This window comes from Pogona vitticeps, chromosome 2 (genome assembly GCF_051106095.1).
Source record: "Pogona vitticeps strain Pit_001003342236 chromosome 2, PviZW2.1, whole genome shotgun sequence".
NCBI lineage: Eukaryota > Metazoa > Chordata > Lepidosauria > Squamata > Agamidae > Pogona > Pogona vitticeps.
This window is the reverse complement of record NC_135784.1, coordinates 119,886,412-119,905,146: the sequence shown is the minus strand read 5'-3', so window position 1 is coordinate 119,905,146 and position 18,735 is coordinate 119,886,412. Positions and strand designations below refer to the sequence as shown.

General features: G+C 41.2%; 1 long non-coding RNA gene across 1 annotated transcript in view; it reads left to right on the top strand.

Moving 5' to 3' along the window:
• The first annotated feature begins 358 nt into the window (after nt 1-358).
• The window catches only part of LOC144586871 (uncharacterized), a 173,983-nt gene continuing 155,606 nt past the window's right edge, over nt 359-18,735 (top strand). The window contains exon 1 of the long non-coding RNA XR_013541940.1: nt 359-607. This is a non-coding gene — a long non-coding RNA (uncharacterized LOC144586871). The remainder of the gene's footprint in view (nt 608-18,735) is intronic.

Here is an 18,735-nt window from a genome sequence, read left to right as displayed (position 1 = left end):
TGTTAAAGGAGCCCAAAGCAAAATGGGCCAGTTCTCATGCACAAATGCACTCATATTGTTGCACTGTGGCATATGTCTGCATTTGCTTGAGACAGTACTCCACAGCAGAATTCATATACTGTAATGTTAGGGCACCCCTCTACTGAAAGACGACAGTTATTCTTCTCAGATATGTTGACCAGTTTGAGATCCAGGCTACTATTTCAAAAGCTTTGAAGGAAATTAAAATCCACAGTTTTAGGAGGGGATTGTAGCAAAATAAATGAAGTTAAGAGCTTGAAAATAATTATATTTTGTGGAGAAATATAAGTGGATGATGAGGATTTGATCTTTATAGGAAAAGAGATATTCCTTGCAACTTATTTATTTATTTATTTTATTTATTTATTTGATTTATATCCCGCCCATCTGATAAATCTATACCACTCTGAGCGGCTAACAACAATATTAATACAATTATAACAGCATAAAATAAAAATCTCGATTAACAAACATAACAAATCATAAATAACAGATAAAGAGAAAAATAAATTAAATTAAATTAAATTAAATGCTGGCAGGAGGGAAGGCCTTAACATAAAGCCATGTTTTTAGCTGAGTTTTAAATGTGCCCAGGGTAGGGGCCGCGCGAATCTCAGGAGGGAGATTGTTCCAAAGGTGAGGAGCCACCGCCGAGAAGGCCCGGTTTCGTGTCTTCTCCCTTCTGGCCTCCCTCGGCGTCAGGCTCCTCACCCTCACCTCCTGGCTCGCGCGGGTGATCCGGGTAGAACTTGGTGGGTGAAGGCGTTCCGCCAAATATCGAGGTCCCAAACCGTATAGGGCCTTATATGTAAGCATTAAAACTTTGAAGTCGATACGGAAACGGATGGGCAGCCAATGCAGTCTAGCCAGAATAGGAGAGATGTGATGGTATTTTCTCCCTCCAGTGAGAAGTCTGGCTGCTGCATTCTGCACCATCTGAAGTTTCCGTATCAACCTCAAAGGTAGCCCCACGTAGAGCGCGTTGCAGTGGTCTAATCTTGAGATTACAAGCGCATGCACTAAGGTAGTGAGGGCCCCCGTGTCGAGATAGGGCCTCAGCCTGGCAATCCGCCAGAGATGGAAAAAGGCGGAGCGGACCACTGACACCACCTGTGTTTCCATGGTAAGCGTCGGGTCCAGGTGTATGCCCAAGCTGCAGACCCCACTCACCGGAGTCAGGGTCGCCCCCCCCAAACGAGAGAGAGTCGACCAAGCCACCAACCACGGGGGGCCCCACCCTCAGGACTTCCGTCTTGTCCGGGTTCAGCCTCAGGCCATTCTCCTGCATCCATTCCAGTACGGTCCCCAGGCAGCGCTGGAGGGACAGGACGGCATCACCTGCAGTTGGTAAAAAGGAGATGTAGAGCTGGGTGTCATCAGCATACTGGTGACACGATGCTCCACACCCCCTGATGACCCCAGCTAGCGGCCTCATGTAGATGTTAAATAGCATTGGGGAGATAATCGACCCCTGTGGAACCCCACAATTGGAGCTCCACGGGGCCGAGACACTCTCCCCAAGCTGAACTCTCTGGGGACGGTCCTCCAAGAAGGAGCGGAGCCAGGCTAACGCCAGGCCACCGATTCCCAGCTCAGAGAGTCTCCCCAGGAGGATACCGTGGTCGACGGTATCAAAGGCTGCCGAAATATCGAGGAGGACCAACAGAGACGTTTTGCCCCTGTCAGCCTCCCTCAGCAGGTCATCATACAGGGCGACCAATGCCGTCTCTGTACCGTGGCGCGGCCTGAAGCCCGACTGGAATGGATCCAGGGCATCTGTTTCATCCAGGAGAGCCTGAAGCTGGTCTGCCACCACCCTCTCCACCACTTTGCTCATGAAAGAAATATTGGCGACGGGCCTATAGTTGCCAATTTCGTCCGCCGCCAAGTTAAGTTTCTTTCGTATGGGCCTAATGAGTGTCTCCTTAACCAGAAACACACAGTCATTGCCCTACTGGACATTTTATGTTGCTGAAGTGGGGGGAAATGAATTTAATTGCATTATAATGCAGTTTGATGTGTAAGGTTGCTAAATTAGAGATGCTGTGTAAATTTGCAAAGGTTACCTCAGTGTATCTGCCCAAATTAACATACGGTTTTCTTATTTTTTTCTGTGACACATCTCATCTTTGCTATTGCTTTCATTGGACTGATCCACTCAGTGTTTACAGTGTGTAGGTGCTTTGCCATCAACAAGTCTCCATAGAATGGTGATCAACAAATGGATTTTCCTATTGTTCCACCCAGCATATATCCAATATTTTTACTGAACATTTGTGCCACAGAATAAGGCTCTGAACAAACTGACTGTTTTGAGTGCAGAGTAGATTGGGCTACAAAAATCTGTGAGGGAGACGTGATGTGCAATTTGGCATGCTCCTCTTGTCCCCACAGCAAATGACCTCTTTGTAACCCAATCAGATCTCAGTTAAGCACTTCCTCTGACCATCTGCAGAGGGGGAAAAATCTTTAACATTGCTCCTCTCTCCCCCTCTGTGGATGCCATTCCATTTTCATCCTTCCTCCCCTACCCTGCTTCCCTTCCCTTGTTCTCTCTGCTGGAAGTTACTTTCTCTTGGCTGTAGAGTGTGCCAAAAAGAATGCATGCCCTATGCCTGGGCCAGAAAGGTGAGCTACAGCTCTTAAAGAGGAAGGTGGATTTTTCTAAGTAAAACCACTTACAAATGAGGCTCCCCCCCCCCCCAATCGAAACCGTGCCCTCAGCAATCCATATATCATACAGTGTGGAAATACCCTGAGACAGTCCAGGCCAAATTAAGGAAGTCCAGGGTCTGTCTGTACAATTACTTCTATCCTGTTACTTTGAAAATGATTGGTCACTCCAAGAGAATCTCTGTGTGACTGCGCGTTAGCTCAGAGAGTTGGGCATATGGCTAAAGAATAAGAAGCTGAAAGTTTCATTCCCCATTGTGCATCCTGGGAGAAGATCCATCTTGTGCTGCCCTGGGCAAACTGCACAGTGCCAGGATATCCCCAGAAGAAGAGAATGAGGAACCAGTTCTGAATATGCTATACAGTATCCTCTAAGCAGGGCCACCATAAATTGGAACCAACTTGCCAGCATATATTACTATTAAAGCAGCTACTGGGCAAATTTATAGGGGTTAACCCCATGATCTTCCAGAAGCTACACAGTCTGCCTAACAAAACCAGAAGTGGCCTGAAGTCCACCTCTGGTTTTGAAAAGTGGATATTTTCCATTGTGAGACATGGAGGTGGTGGGGGAGGAAAGTTGAAAGAGTGAATCACTGCTTCCAGGAGTGGCTTCACATTTTTGGTTGTTGATTGGAGATATATATTTTTTAATAGGGCAAAGGAGGCCTGATGGTTCTAATGATGTCAAGAACTGCAGAAACATGCTTATGGGGCTTCATGATGTCTCATGGCTGCATTTGGTCCACCCTTCACTGAAGGTGTTCAAAGATAGTCTGCCTCTGTACATTAGTTGTCCTGCTACCCAGCTTTTGAGCTTTCCATAGACAGCCACTTGGCCACTGTGCAAAAAGGATACTATATTAAAGAGGACTTTGGTTTGAACCAGTACACCTCTGCTTATGTTCTGACATTTGCATGAGAATTAAGCAAAGCAGAAATCCATGCGTTGGCTTGAATTATTGTTTTGTTTTCCAAACTGCCTTGCGTGGTATTAGTAATTGGAGAGATGAAAACACACTCAAGCATGTTCTAGTATTGCAGGGTTAGAATATGCAATGAAACGAAATACATTGAACAACAATGTATTTAGCTGTATTGGTTTTGTCATTTACCCTCGGTAGAAATGGGTGTTAAATTCTGCTGTTCTAACTTTACACAAAGAGCCCAGCAGCTGGACATCCACCCAAGGAAGGGTACATAATGTCAGTACATGCACAGCATAGTTTGAATGGTAACATGTAAAATATTAGCACAAGCTGAATGCTGTTTTCCACAGTTCGACCTGTTACCTGAATACTTTGGAAAGAACTGTAAAAGTCTTAAGAGCTGGGAACTCGGCATGCTGCTGAATTATGTCAAGAATAAATATGTACTTGACCTGCAGGAGCACCATTAGAAAGCGTAAGGTAAATCAGGCTCCAGGAATGCTGTCGCCTGCCCTTCTTTCCTGAAGGAAGGAGTTCTCACTGTGCTTATGTGTAATGGCAACCTATGAATGCTCATGCAGGTTTCATTTAGCTAACTGCAGCAGAAATCAATTTTGAAGCTGAACTATGATAGGAGACACGTAAGCAACTCGCAATTTTATCATCTCCCTCCTCCATATCTCAAAACGTATGTGATATCTACACTCCAGGTGTCAGGAAACGCTTTGTCGGGAAGATGGTATATTTTAGTTCATATGTTTATTCAAATTACTTTTGTGCCACCTTTCAAGGAAAAAAAAGCACATAAAGTTTTCAAAGAATGGTGTATGAGAGACTGCTTATTTGCTATCACATTGGACAAATCTGGTCCAAAGTATTCCACTCTGTGGAGAGAAGGACAAAATGGTTCCCCCTGCACATTTCACATACAGATACTAACTGGCAACAGTACTTCAATCCACTGTTCATCCTGTTCTACTGATCTCAGGATAAACATTGTTTATAAGAAAATTCAGAATTAAGCACATCAGACAGCACTTCATTTACAGTAAACGGATGATATATATATTTTTGGGCTATTACCATTTGGTTCTGCCTGATTCCCAAGGGGGCAGAAGCTATTATAAAATATGTAGAATTAGTCAACATATTTAACATGTTGGAAAACCTCAGTGTGGTGATCGTGTGTCAAAACAAAGGTATGTCTTCCCCTCTCTTCTTTGCTACTGTTCCTGATTTTTAAAATTCAAAGAGCATGGCTTCATATCTGTAGAATCTGCAAAGGATGCAGCTGACTTTGGAGTAGGTATTTCACACTGGATCCATGATTTATTTATGCATTTATTATTTCAAATATTAATACCTACCTTTCTACCAGGCTGTTCAAAGGCAGCAAGCAATGAGGTAAGACAGTAAACTAACAATTTAAAACAGCTTTTAGACTATAGCAATAAAATACTCAAGCAGCAGCAGAATCAGAATCAGAATATAGCAGTAAAATTATTTTAAAACCAGAGATATTTAGAAACCAGAGACTGTAAAGCTGCAATTCACGGCTTTCTAGGAAAGCACATTTCTATGGCTGGTCATTCTAGAAGACGTGAGATAGATAAGAGAGCAGAGAATAAGAAATTACAACTTGCTGGTGAGGATGCTGAGAAAGTTTTAGTACTGTTGACAGTATTCTCGCAAAAATATTTTCTGCAAAATTGCCGATGCTTGCAAAATCTCTGCAGTTTACAGAATTTTGTAAACTGTGCAAATTTCCTGAAACCAGGATGGCTGCTACTTTGTTTAAATATCTCAAGCACTGGATGTGTTATTTACATCTTTATTTACATCTCCAGTCCTTCTCTGTATGTGCATGCTTTGCTTCTGAGTGGTAAAAGACACTAGAGTATTCTAAGCAAATTACAGAAAATTTGGAGGAAAAGCTCTTTGTCTAACTGTTTGCTGAGTTAAGGAATTTCATGCAGCTTTAAAATTCCTAACTGTGATGTTTCTTCCTGCTAAGACAGCTCAAATAAGTATGACCAAGAAATTTAAGGTTTTCTTGACATATATCCAGATGTGTCTGATTCTAGGGGTGGTGCTCATCCCCGTTTCCAAGCCATAGAGCCAGCGTTTGTCCATAGACAGTTTCTGTGGTCACATGGCCAGCATCACTAGACACAGAACACGTGTCAAGGAACAAGACATTTATTGAATTTTATTTCTACCACCAGCTGTGAATATGTCACCTTTGCAAAAGATTCAGTTCCTCAGATATTGACCTGTGTAAATGAAATATTTGATGATAAATCAGTATATCAGTTGTTGTTACTCCTGCTGCTGTTCTCACATGCTGTCAAGTCACCTCTGACCTATGGTGACCCCATGAATGAGCTATCTCCAAATGCCCGGTTCTCAACAGCCCTGCTCAGCACTTGCAGATACTAGCATGTTGTTCCTTTAGCGACTCAATCCATCTTGTGTTTGGTCCTCCTCTTTTCTTACTTCCTTCAACTTTTCCCAGCATTATTGTCTTTTCCAGAGAATCTTGTCTTCTCATGATGTCCCCCACAGACTGAAAAATGTGAGAAGTTTCTGAAACATAACTGTTTGTGTTGTATCCTTGTTTGACGATGGTCCAGCTCTCCTCCAGCACCATGTTTTGAACAAATCAATTTTCCCCTGTCAGTTTTACCATCAAGCTTTCACACCCAAACATGGTCATCATAAATACAGGAGTGTGGATGATCTTGCTCTTGGTCTCGAGTATCACATCCTTAAACTTGATGATTTTTTTCTAATTCCTTCATTACTGCCTTTCTGAGTCTCAGTCTTTTGGTTTCTTGGCTGCTGTCTTCATTTATATTGATGATTCAATAAAATCTCTGTTTCAGTTTTTAAATTGTCACTGTTTGTTGTTGTTGTTTAGTCGTTAAGTCGTGTCCGACTCTTCGTGACCCCATGGACCAGAGCATGCCAGGCCCTCCTGTCTTCCACTGCCTCCCGGAGTTGGGTCAAATTCATGTTGGTAGCTTCGATGACACTGTGCAACCATCTTGTCCTCTGTCATCCCCTTCTCCTCTTGCCTTCATACTTTCCCAACATCAGGGTCTTTTCCAGGGAGTCTTCTCTGTCACTGTTAGAGCTGTGTAATTCTTCAGTTGTCATGATTATTGTCTTCATCGTCATCTGTAGTCCTGCTCTTGCGTGTTCTTTCATTTTCATTGCAAATTGTTTCAAGTCATTGCAGCTTTCAGCCAGTAAGATGATGTCATATGCATATTTTAAATTACTGATGTTTCTTCCACCAAGTTTCATCATATATTGTTAATTATTTTTAATTATTATAAGAATTATTATTTATATTTATATGAATTTTATTGATATGTATAATTATAATTATAAATTATATTATTTGCATTTATAATGTTAATTATATACAATCATTTATTTATTTATTTATTTATTTATTTATTTATTTATTTATTTATTTATTTATTTATTTATTTATTTAACTTATATGCTGCCCACTCTGCCCAAAGGTCTCTGGGCGGCTTACAACAATTAAACTACAATAAAAAGATAAAACAATTAAAATAAACTTAAAATAGATACTCTAAAAATTGCCATCAGGACTCACAATTGATATTATTTCAATTAACAATATATTGTTATTTGAATTATTCTTTCAGTAACATATTATTCTTGTATGTATTTTATTATGTAAAGAATAACACATTCAATAACAATATATTGTTATAATAACAATATATTGTTAGTTATTGAAATTATCTGTGAGCAGCAATGAAGCAAGATTTCCTTTGGGTGGGTGCTTTGGATGGGAGTGCTGTCTAAGGAAGATGCCTTTGACTCCTGCAACTCCATGTTGTAAAATTTCAAACCCTGCAACTCCCAGTATTTCCCACTATTGACTGTTTTTGTGGGGACTGATGAGATTTGCAGACGAACATCTGAAGGTCTGTCCTTCCCCTACCTGTTCTTTGCACGACATGAACTTACTATTCCACAACTAGATGAATTACAAATATAGGTAAAAGTCCTCCTCTTCCTCCTCCTCCTCCTTCTATATGTGAGTGCACAGATCTCAGAATTCAGGTTTGTGCTTCATTGTCTACTTTGTTCAGTGCCCACTCCTTATAATTAGCTTTTTGCCTTGCTCTGAGTTAAAATATCAAAACCGTACAGCTTCACAATCAGATCAACAAGGACCTTTTAGCACAATAGAAGGACAAATGTTCTTTGTGGAATGTCTAAGCCCTGTAAGGCTGGGAGGTCTTTCCACCTACACTTTAAAAACCTATATGTGCGGATAAATAGGGTTTTTAGTTATTTCATCTGGCGTCTCCTGTAGAATTGACCTGCCAGACCATTTTACTTTAACTAATAATACAGGAAACATGGCCTGCAGTGAGATTAAGGTGAAAAATATATGTTATTCCAGGCCCTAATTCAGCTTCTGGCCACTTGGTGCCACTCTAGCTTTATGAACCAGAGTGTGTTATCCAAGTATGAATGAATAGCTGCTTTTCCCTCTAGGCTTTTCCCTCCTCCAGGGTCTAAATATACAGCCTTCTAGAAACCATTCCTCAGCTGTTTGTGATGTTCAGATCCTGAAGGACACAGAGGGTGATGAAAATGTTGAAAAGTCAAGAATGGGGAATGGTGTAGGTCACACTGTAAATGTTACTTTGTTGAAATTATGGTATTTGTGGGTGATGCTGTGGGCACTTATTTGCCATTATTCTTTCTGCCATTTCATTCGCAAACAGGCATTTCACACGGCTCTGCTGCATCTGCTCAACTGCAGCTTGGAATGGGGTGCTGTCAAATGTGTGCTGCATTTTCATCAAAACTCAGCATGTCTCATCAGCATGTTGGAGACAGCATTCAAGAGTCATTTTGTTTGTCTACAATAATTTTTTTTGGTCAGCTATGTAGCTGTTTCTGGTATTCTTCAGCGAGTCCTATGTATGATCCAACAGTTTCACAAGGATGATTGATAAGATTTTCTTTGTTAGTCTATTTAATTGAAATGTAAGCATGCCATCATGCTCCCCATGGCTGAATGTGTGATAAGCCATGCAGTTTTCTGATTACCAATGCTTGGGAACACCAGTAGAAATATATACAAATCAAATCAAATGTTATTACCGGTTCTCCACCAAATAGGTCTGAGGGGATGTTTGTTGTTTGACAGTTCACTGTACAGAGGATTTTTATGGAAGATGGTATTTATTTGTTGGTGCACCAGTTATTGATGGTGTAAATATTTTTGTGTCATAGATGATGCAGAAAAATTGCCTCAGAATGTCATCATGTTTGTGTACTTGGTAAAAGCAGAAAGACAGGTCCTTGGAAACAATGGATTCCCCCGCTCCACATAGATCAGGGGTCTCAGCCATGCAGCCCGGGGGCCATTTGTGGCCCGCTGGATGATAGTTTGTGGCCCCCGCCTTGCCTGCTCCCCTGAAGCGCCCATGCGTCCTCTGCTGTCAAAAGTCAAAAAAAGCCTCGCCTCTCCCCACTAGGTGGTCGCTGGCGCTCCCTCCCTTCTCCGCTTCTTCGTCCTGCTGCTGGTAGTGGTAGTGAAGAAGGGGGTCATGCCTGGCGATGAGAACTCGTGCGCCCCTCCTCCTCCTCCTCCTCCTCCTCCTCGGAGCCCCAGCCAGGCTAAGGAAGCTCCTAGGCTCTTGCTCTGCTTGGCGGAAAATCTGATGCAGCCCAGCCTCACCCAGACTCTGCCTCCAGCGACCCCCAGGTAAATTGAGTTTGAGATCCCTGACCTAGATAGATTAAAATATGTATTTTGATGTGTTTTTGTTGTAGCTGACACATGATTATAGAAATTTAACTTTTTGTTACCTTCTTTGTCTTTATAGAAGCCGAATCTGTATACATACTATGTTAATTGCCTTGAATGTATCCAACTGTGGGAGGATTGTTTGTTCACATGAGGTTCTAGATATGAAACGTGGCAATATGTAGCTTTAGGGAAGATTAGGAAAATTCACACAGATGTTATCTAAGTACCAGATACTTCGTCACATGATAGGAAGCCACTATCCATATGCCCTGCTTTTAGTTTTCAGAACCCCTTTTCTAACTGAATGGTGTTCTAGTCTAACATAGTGATTTTTATTCCTTTTCCCTCTGACTGACTGCTGAAAAAAAGGCATGGTTAAATCTCTGAGAATTTTTTAATTTAGCTTATTTATTTATTGCTCTACAACTTTTTAAATTTCTGTCTATAAAGAAGTGATACAAAGTCTACACAGCAGTTTAATCCAAATGCATACGCTTACCATTTATCATGGGCTGCATGGATTACTATTACAGTTTTAATGCTAAGCAAACATTTACACTTGTGTTACAATGAAACTGAGAACTGTGACCATTTGTTTTACAAGATGTCCATTAGTGTCAGAACTAATGCAGGGTTTTATTTCTAAGGAAGTTAATTATTGAGAAGGAAGGGCTGCAGAGAGATGTGTGTACTTCCTAGTCTCGCTTCATTGTTTGATCCCACCATACTGCAGAGTGCATTGGCCATGATCTTGCAGGTGAAGAATGTGAAAACAGGAAAACCGTTCTTCTTCTTTTAGTCAAACTTCATCAGCATCTGAAAGGAAAACTTTGAAGAATTTGAATACTCCATTTCCCCCTCATTCAACAGTGCAAACAAAATCTGTTTGGAGTGATTTGTGAGACATTATCTGATCACATCAGGATTCACAGGTATTGTGAGTTAGCAGTAGGCTTCTGGTTAACATTTGAATATACATGTCTTCTGTTTTTGCAGTTTCCTGAGAATTCTAGTGTTCTCCCTGAATGTATACAAGTTACAGGCATTCAGATTATACAGGTTGTGTTTCTTGGTATCAGGATTCACCTAAAAAAAGAATTATATTAGCAGGGACAAGAAAAGTAGTCCAATGGCAAAATGTTGGAATTTTTTTCAACAGTTTTGTATCCAGCTATTTCTTGCCTGTAAAAATAACAAATCAAAATGCTTTGTGGCAACAACCACTGACACAACAAAGAACACATACATAGCAAATGGCTGACACTCTAGGACATTGTTTACTGCTCTTCAGCTGAAACTATCATGCATCACATTGCAGATCTAATTTTGTGTAATTTCTGCAATAAAATATGAATCTAGAGGATTAAAACGCCTATCCATAGTCATTAGAAGTCACAGCATGATTTGGGAAGGTGCAAGAAAGATGAGGGTAGATACTATAAAAATGTAAACACATGTAACAGAAGTTCAGCACTGAGTAAAGATGGGTGGAACATAAGGGGGTGTATTGTGGTTTGGGTGAGAGGAAATCAGATGAAATTGGTCCCATTCTGTTTATTTTTCAGTCATTCCCAAATTACTGACAGAAGAATGAGTATATATTCCTGTATGTGTGTGCACGCGTGTGTGCATGCATATGCACACAAAGGAAACAGAGTGACAAAGGTGAGGGGAATGGTTTCCCAGTCAACACAGTCAGAGTTCAGTGTTGCTGTTTCATGTTAAAATGGCCCAGATGTATGCTTTGCTGCTTTATTCTATATATGTTTTTTGCATAATCTGAAGTGAGACATTCTAGGTAAATGCAATAATGAGCACAGGACTGAACTAAGCCTTATTAACAAAAAAGAATGGCAATTTTTTTCCTTGTATACCTCCAGGAATTGCAAATAAGAAATAAATTCACATCCACCATACATTTTTTTTTCTTTCATCTGATCCTGTAAATTTAATTAGGGATTTGGATTCAGGTTCACAAGCTCACAGATCTTTGAGCTTCTTGGAAGTCATAAAGCAAAGAATTGTGTTTAACATAATTGATGGTAAATAAAAACATGACACCCATGTGTGGAACAGCAGCCATGTGTTGTGGGCACAGCGTGGAGCTCAGCAGAACAATTATTCTCCCTCAATTCATGTGCAAACCTGCACACACCTGAATATCCAAGCCATAACTAGGAAAAGCAAACCTCCTGTGAACTGAATTCAAAAAAGATCTGAGTGAGGTAGAAGAGGGAAGAATCCACAGAGGTACTAAGGCAATTGTCAAACTGCCTCACCTCAGGCTTAGGCTAACTACTTCTGCCTTACTTTTTACCAGAAGTGGAGGGTCAGAGTTCTAACTGTGTTCTTGGCCTGCTGAACTCAGAGCTTCACACTCCGTGAATGTATGTGTTGGGGGAGGAAGATAGAAAAGTGAAGCACCATGTAAGAATCTTTCTAATATGGAAGCAAGGTGTTTCAGTTCTTTTTCCTTGTCAGGTGAGTTGTAGAACAAACGGAAGGGGAGAGTATTTGGGTGAAAGTCTGCTTCTGTGCTACATACACATGAATTAGAGATGGGCACGAACCAAACTATGAACAAAACCCCCCAAGAAACCCAAACCTAACCACAAATCAGGCTCTTCTTTTGTCAAAATGAAACAAAATACTGAACTTTTCCCCCTCAGTGCTTCATTTTACTTTGGCAAAATGGATGCCCCTCCTTCCCACTGCGCACATCACCTCCCTATCTCTTCCTGCTGCCTCCTCTTCCTCATCCTCTGCCACCATCTTCAGGGAGCCAGGCCTGCTGTCTCTGTGCATGTGCACACCTATCAGCTGATAGACCAGTTTGGAAAGGAATCTGGGCCACTGTCTCTGAAGATGGTGGCAGCATAGCAGTCAGAGGAGAAGGAGGAGGGGGAGGTGTTAGGTTCCTCTCTCCCCAGGGACACACTGGAAAAACAAACCAATAACTGGCTTAATTTTATGGGATTTGGGGGTGTTTCATGGTTCATGGGTAGCCATGAATGATAAACCATCCCAATTCTTTGTTTTTCCAGTTTATGCCCATCTTCATGCCCTGTTTGTCCATTTCCCCAAATGCCTACATCTTTGTGTCTATGCATACATGTATGAATACCTCTACCTCTGGCCCAATACTAATTGCTGAGCCTCCGCTCCACCAATTACAATGGACACCAACCACATTTGAACATTCACATTTTCATTTCCTCCCTGCCTCTCTCCCTTCCTAGCACACTACATGTAATACCAAAAGTGGTCAACTAATTAAACTTCCCTGTTCTGTTTGAGCTATAGGTTGCTGATCAAACACTAGCTAACATCTGATTATTGTTTAAGATTTTGCCTTCTTCTGAATATGGTAGCCATATTTTCCCAAATCAAGTCACCTTGAAGGCATTTCCTGGTCAAAAGGTATATAAAACAAAGAAACATACAAAGCAGAGATGAGAGAGAATTTCTGGATCATTTTTAGTAAGAATTTACCAAAGCACACAGCATATGTTGTAAAACTAAAACAAACAAACAAAATCTATTGAGTCGAATTTGTATGGCAATATTATTAACACTGATAAACCCCCTGTGCTGTGGTTGTCGTAAAAATGCAGACCATGTGACATATAAAAATGCATTAGGAACAGGTGGTGACTGAATTTGTCAACTAATGTCCATACTGTATTTTGTCCACACAATATAACCACAGTTTTCATCTGGAAGAAGAGGTTTCTTAAAGCTTTCAAATTCTCTACGATCACCTCTTGGCCTCATGTATGGGGCATACAAACATGTAGAAGTCATAGAAAAGGTTATACTGTGCCTCAGTGAAGTCCTGTATGAGGAAATATACCAACTGGATTGATGTGTTAAACAACCTTACCTAGGGCATGATTTATAGATTATCATCATATGACAGGTACTCCAGTTTTAGAGTAAAAAATCCCCTGCTGACTCTATACTTGGACACTTGCTATTCTCTCTAAATATTTTATGATTTTCTATTAACACGTAATTCACATGGAAAAAAATTGAAAGAAAATAGAGATTATTCATTTCCCATAGATCTTATTCATGGAAGACAGAGATGGAACAAATGTTAGATGAAGGTTTCAGCTGTGGTAAATACATGGCTTATTTGGGTAAGAGGAGAGAAAGAAAATTGTGTTTTAATGCCTCTTAAGTCAAATTATCTCGGTCAAAAGAGGGATCTGCCTATTATATTATTGTATGTTTTGAACTCATTCTTTGGTCGCCACATCAGTTATCTCTCATAACTAGCTGTCTGCAGGTCTAAAAGGTAAAGTAAACTTGAGCTTGACTCCATTTTGGAGTCAACTTTAGTGTTTTGGAAAGTGGTCCGCTTTAGCTCAGACTGATTTGTAACAATTCACCTTTTGACATGAGTCCTGAACCAGAGTCAATATTCAGAAATTTGAAGGTTTGTGCTTTCCATCGACTCTTACTGAAAATCCAAAAAGAGCATTATTATTTTCCTCCTCCTATTTTGTAACTCCATGGCTTTTGAAAGATAAGTAAATTGGCATTGCCCACCAAATTGCAGACAAATAGGTACAAAGGTTTTTGAAGTTTGTGACCGCAAAGTTTTATTTTCTACTAGAACAGAATACTATTATTAATATTTACTTATAATCTAATAACCTATTTTTAAAAAAATCTGGGTACAGATGATCATTGAAGCATAAACAGTGGGCATTTAGTTTTCCTATCTGCATCTCATAAACTAATTTTGACACATATTTAGACTCAGGTATAAGAAACTATTTTTATTTCAAGCCTTTCATATTACCATGGCAACAAGGTCCAATGTATGGCAAGTATAAAGTTCCACAATTAAAGCCAATGACTTCTCTTTTATCTTTCTACAAAGTTCCAGAACTTCCACAACTGGTTACAGTTGTGATATAAAGGGAACTCCAACAATGTTCTTGCATGTATCTGATGTCAACTCTCCCCCACTAGAACTTAATTTTTAGAAGTTCTTATGGAGCATGGTGGTGGCGCTGCGGGCTAAACCTCAGAAGCCTGTGCTGCAGGGTCAGAAGACCAGCAGTCATAAGATCGAATCCATGTGACGGAGTGAGCGCCCGTTGCTTGTCCCAGCTCCCGCCAACCTAGCGGTTTGAAAGCATGCAAATGCAGGTAGATAAATAGGGACCACCTCGGTGGGAAGGTAACAGCGTTCCGTGTCTAAGTCGCACTGGCCATGTGACCATGGAAGATTGTCTTCGGACAAAACGCTGGCTCTATGGCTTGGAAACGGGGATGAGCACCGCCCCCTAGAATCGAACACGACTGGACAAAAATTGTCAAGGGGAACCTTTACCTTTACCTTTTTATGGAGCATGAAGATTTCTTTTTAGATCAGGCGTGGGTAATGGTAGCTCTCTGTTGTTGGATTACAACTCCCATTAGCCAGTATTGAGGAATAATGAGAGCTGTAGTCCCACAACACCTGGAGGGCTCCATTTGCTGAAAAATTCCTAGAGCCCAAACTTTTGCAAGTTCTGAACCTTAATCAGGAGTAGCACCAAAAGGATTCAGCAGGTTGGTCGCAATGACAGACCATTAAAGAAGAGGAGGTCAGAACTCTCTTATGAGCAGCATACTCGGACGTGAAAGCATAGTGAATAGGGATCCCATTCAGGTCTTTGGCACCCCAAGTTGTGGTTCCTAACTATAGGTCCCCAAATGTTCTTCGACTAAAAGTCGCAGAAACCCTGACCAGCACAGCTAGTAGTGAAGGCTTCTGAGAGTTTCAGTCTAAGACCATCTGGGGACCTCAGGTTGGGAACCACTGACTTAGAGACTAGTTAAAGGAATTGTTCTGAGGTTTTCCTGACTCAGATATGAGCGCCATACAACTTAGATCGTAGTACTGGGTGAGGGAGGGGTGGGAAGAAGCAGGCAACACTTGCTTCAGGCTCAGCTCAAAATAACGCATCAGAAGAGTTAGATAAGTGGTTCCTGCCTCAATCTGCTCCCACGCAAAAAATGGTTTGCACTATGTGTTGCTTTTGTTAATTGTTTTTTCAATATAGTTTCTATGGTATTTTAAAACTGTGTTGATCATTATATACTTTTGATGCCTGTGAGTAGTTTTGGGTTCCCTAGTAGGAGAAGGACAGATCACTGGAAGGACAGATCCTGAAGCTAAGGCTCCAGTACTTTGGCCATCTCATGAGAAGAGAAGACTCCCTGGAAAAGACCCTGATGTTGGGATGGAGTGAGGACAGGAGGAGAAGGGGACGACAGAGGACAAGATGGTTGGACAGTGTCATCGAAGTGACCAACATGAATTTGACACAACTCCAGGAGGCAGTGGAAGACAGGAGGGCCTGGCGTGCTCTGGTCCGTGGGGTCACAAAGAGTCGGACACGACTTAACGACTAAACAACAACAAATGAGGAGGAAAGTGGCATAAAGATAATATTAATTAATAGTAATAAATCTATGATTTAACTAAACACTAAGGAAGCTCTAAGATGATGATTTGTATGTGCGCACATGCATATGTGTGTGTGTGTTGATGTAGAGAACTAGAAGAGCAACAAACCCACCCACCCCATCCTACATACAAACATTTTCAAAACCTATTATTAACAATGGGAGAGTGAAAAGAAATGTATTCAGATTTCAAGGATGGCAAGACAGAGCAGGGAAGATGAAGAGTTACAGTGTACCACTCTCTTTACCAATATTAAAAGTACAGGGTCCATAAAAGTTCATACCAGTAAGAATGAATAACGAGCTTTAAGCTTCCTCCTTGGTCCAAAGCACCCAGTGCCCTTTTCTTCGAGATGTGTCTATTTCAGTGGCAAAACAGGAATATTTGATAATCCATATCTAACAATAGAAATTTAATATGGCCTTCTTCTGCATTATCTGCGAATAAAGACCACCGCATTGAGTATTTGGTAAATATTTAAATTTAATCAAATTTCACAATTGATTAAAACAATTATAATTAATCACCAGATATTAATCTTCTGCTCTTCCAGTTGGTTTCCAGATTTCATATCAGCACTACTCACAAGCTTCCAACACAATCTCTCCCCCATATCTGCAACCCCCTTAATATGTTTACAAGTATTCCTCTTTGAAAGTGCCACCTTGAAGCATTTTGAAGACTGCAGTACTCTCTTAATTTAAAACAGTCTCCTGTCTGACCTTGGATTCTATGAAATCTGCTTGTTTGCCTCCTGCCACTTAGTGAGCACCACACACTTTATTGCTTGGGTAGGACAAGCAGAGTGAATTACTGATCTTGTAAATGTGTAAATAGCTTTGGGGATTTCTGGGAAGAAAACTCAGGGAATTAAATGGAGGATGTGCAGGGAATTAAACTAGGCTGTTGGCCAGTCTTCTCTGTGTGTGCATGTACACACACAAAGGAAGAGAAAAGATGAGGGGGAAAGGAAGGGGTTGGAGGCCATACATTTCCTCTTACTCGATGTTTTTGGGGGCTGACTGTTTTACATGCATATGTGGCCTAACACCATTTGAGACATCAGCAAAGCTAGGAAAGAAGTAATCTCTATTCAAACCATTATGCAGGTTCAATTTATTTATGTCTGCTCCACACATTGAAAAACTTATTACAACTTTTCCCTTGCTTTCTCCTAAGAAACAAGTTGTGGATCTTGCCTTGGCTGCCTGTCCAACTTGGTCTGAAAGTTAATAGATACTGAAGGAGTTCACATAACCCCCCTTACCCATGAAAACATGTCATGCAAGCCAGTGTTGACTCCCAAACATACATGCTAGCAACATTTTCAGTGCCCATACAACAGAATTAAGGGGCCCTCTGTAGGTGCAGACATATGGACCTAGGTAACCACCATGCATGAAAGAGTCCCCCCTCTGAGGGAAAAGAAGCCTTATATGCCAATGTCCCATTTTCCTTTTGCTAAATTCACAGGTGGAATGTATGGCTCTGCATCAGAGATGGGAGCAAGCTAGCCGGCGCTAACCCTTTACATAGGAACCCCGTGTAGGCATTGAAAGCCGTGTGTTGTAACCATAGTGGGGATACAGGTGCACACACAGGTCCCTTTCTGATGCCAGTCAGGCCTTGGTGTGAATGGCTGAATGTGCCAACAGTGCTTCAAAGATTGGGAGCTCTAGTTTATCACGTCTCCTAGTTAGAGGACTGAGGTAAGTGCATTCAGCTGAATGAACGTTAATGATGAATGCACCAAGGTCTGTTTGTTGACCAAGTGGAGGGATACTGGGCAGTGACTGACAAGGGCTCCCACATCCCCACCACAGTTACATCCCTGCCTAATTCAGATTATAAGACCTGAATTAGAATGCATTTTCATCTTGAGAAATGGTCCACCCCAAGGAATTCTGAAACCTGGGTCTCCAGATGTTCTTGGAATAAAAATCTCAGACCCTTTCACTAGAAGCCATGCTGACCAGGATTTCTGGGAGTTGTAGCCCAAGAACATCTGAGGACCCAGTACTGGGAACTACTGCTCTACCCAAAGCTCACCCTCTTTTCTTACAGGACAAGTATGAACTCCAGGTTATGAAGTCATCTCCAGCTTGTCCATCTTTCACTAGCTTGAGGCCATTTTGGCTCTTCTGGTGACTAAGGTGCCAGGTGTTTGGTTTTGTGAAGATGCATCATATGGCAAAAGTATTTCTTTGTGATAAAACTCTGTGCTGAATTTTGCCTGTTTCCAGTGACCTCAGTCCAATGCCATGCTAACAGGATGTCTACTGAGGTTGATACGACTTTCTTCCTCTTCCCCTGGAAATCTTTTCTGCCTAAAAACATGCCCTGAAAGGTTTCCCAGCCTTCTGGTGCAGAGAATTTTCAGCACAGAACTGCTGGATAACTCAATGGTTTAGGCATATGGCTGTGAAACCAAAGGTTGGGAGTTCAGTTCCCCACTGTGCCTCCGTGACAGAGACTGGATGATCCAGAGGGTCCCTTCCAGCTCTGCAGTTCTAGGATTACCATTACAAGATATTCCTCTGGAGGGCTTCCCAGCCTGCTGATACTGATAGTGAAAGAGATGCAGGTCTTAAGCTACAATGAGAAAGACAATCATGTCCTTTTTTGATGTCCTTTGGGCAAATGCTGCAGGAAACTGTGAGGCTTTTTTGAGGCCTGTTTCTTAATTCCAGCCAATACAGGCAGTGATGAAAACAAAAGGCCAAAGAAGTATTTTGTTTTACATTATGTTACCTTCCTTTTCGAAAGTATATTTCATTGAATGAGCATTTTCTATCACATGTATCATGTTTGCTTTATATAATTGTTGT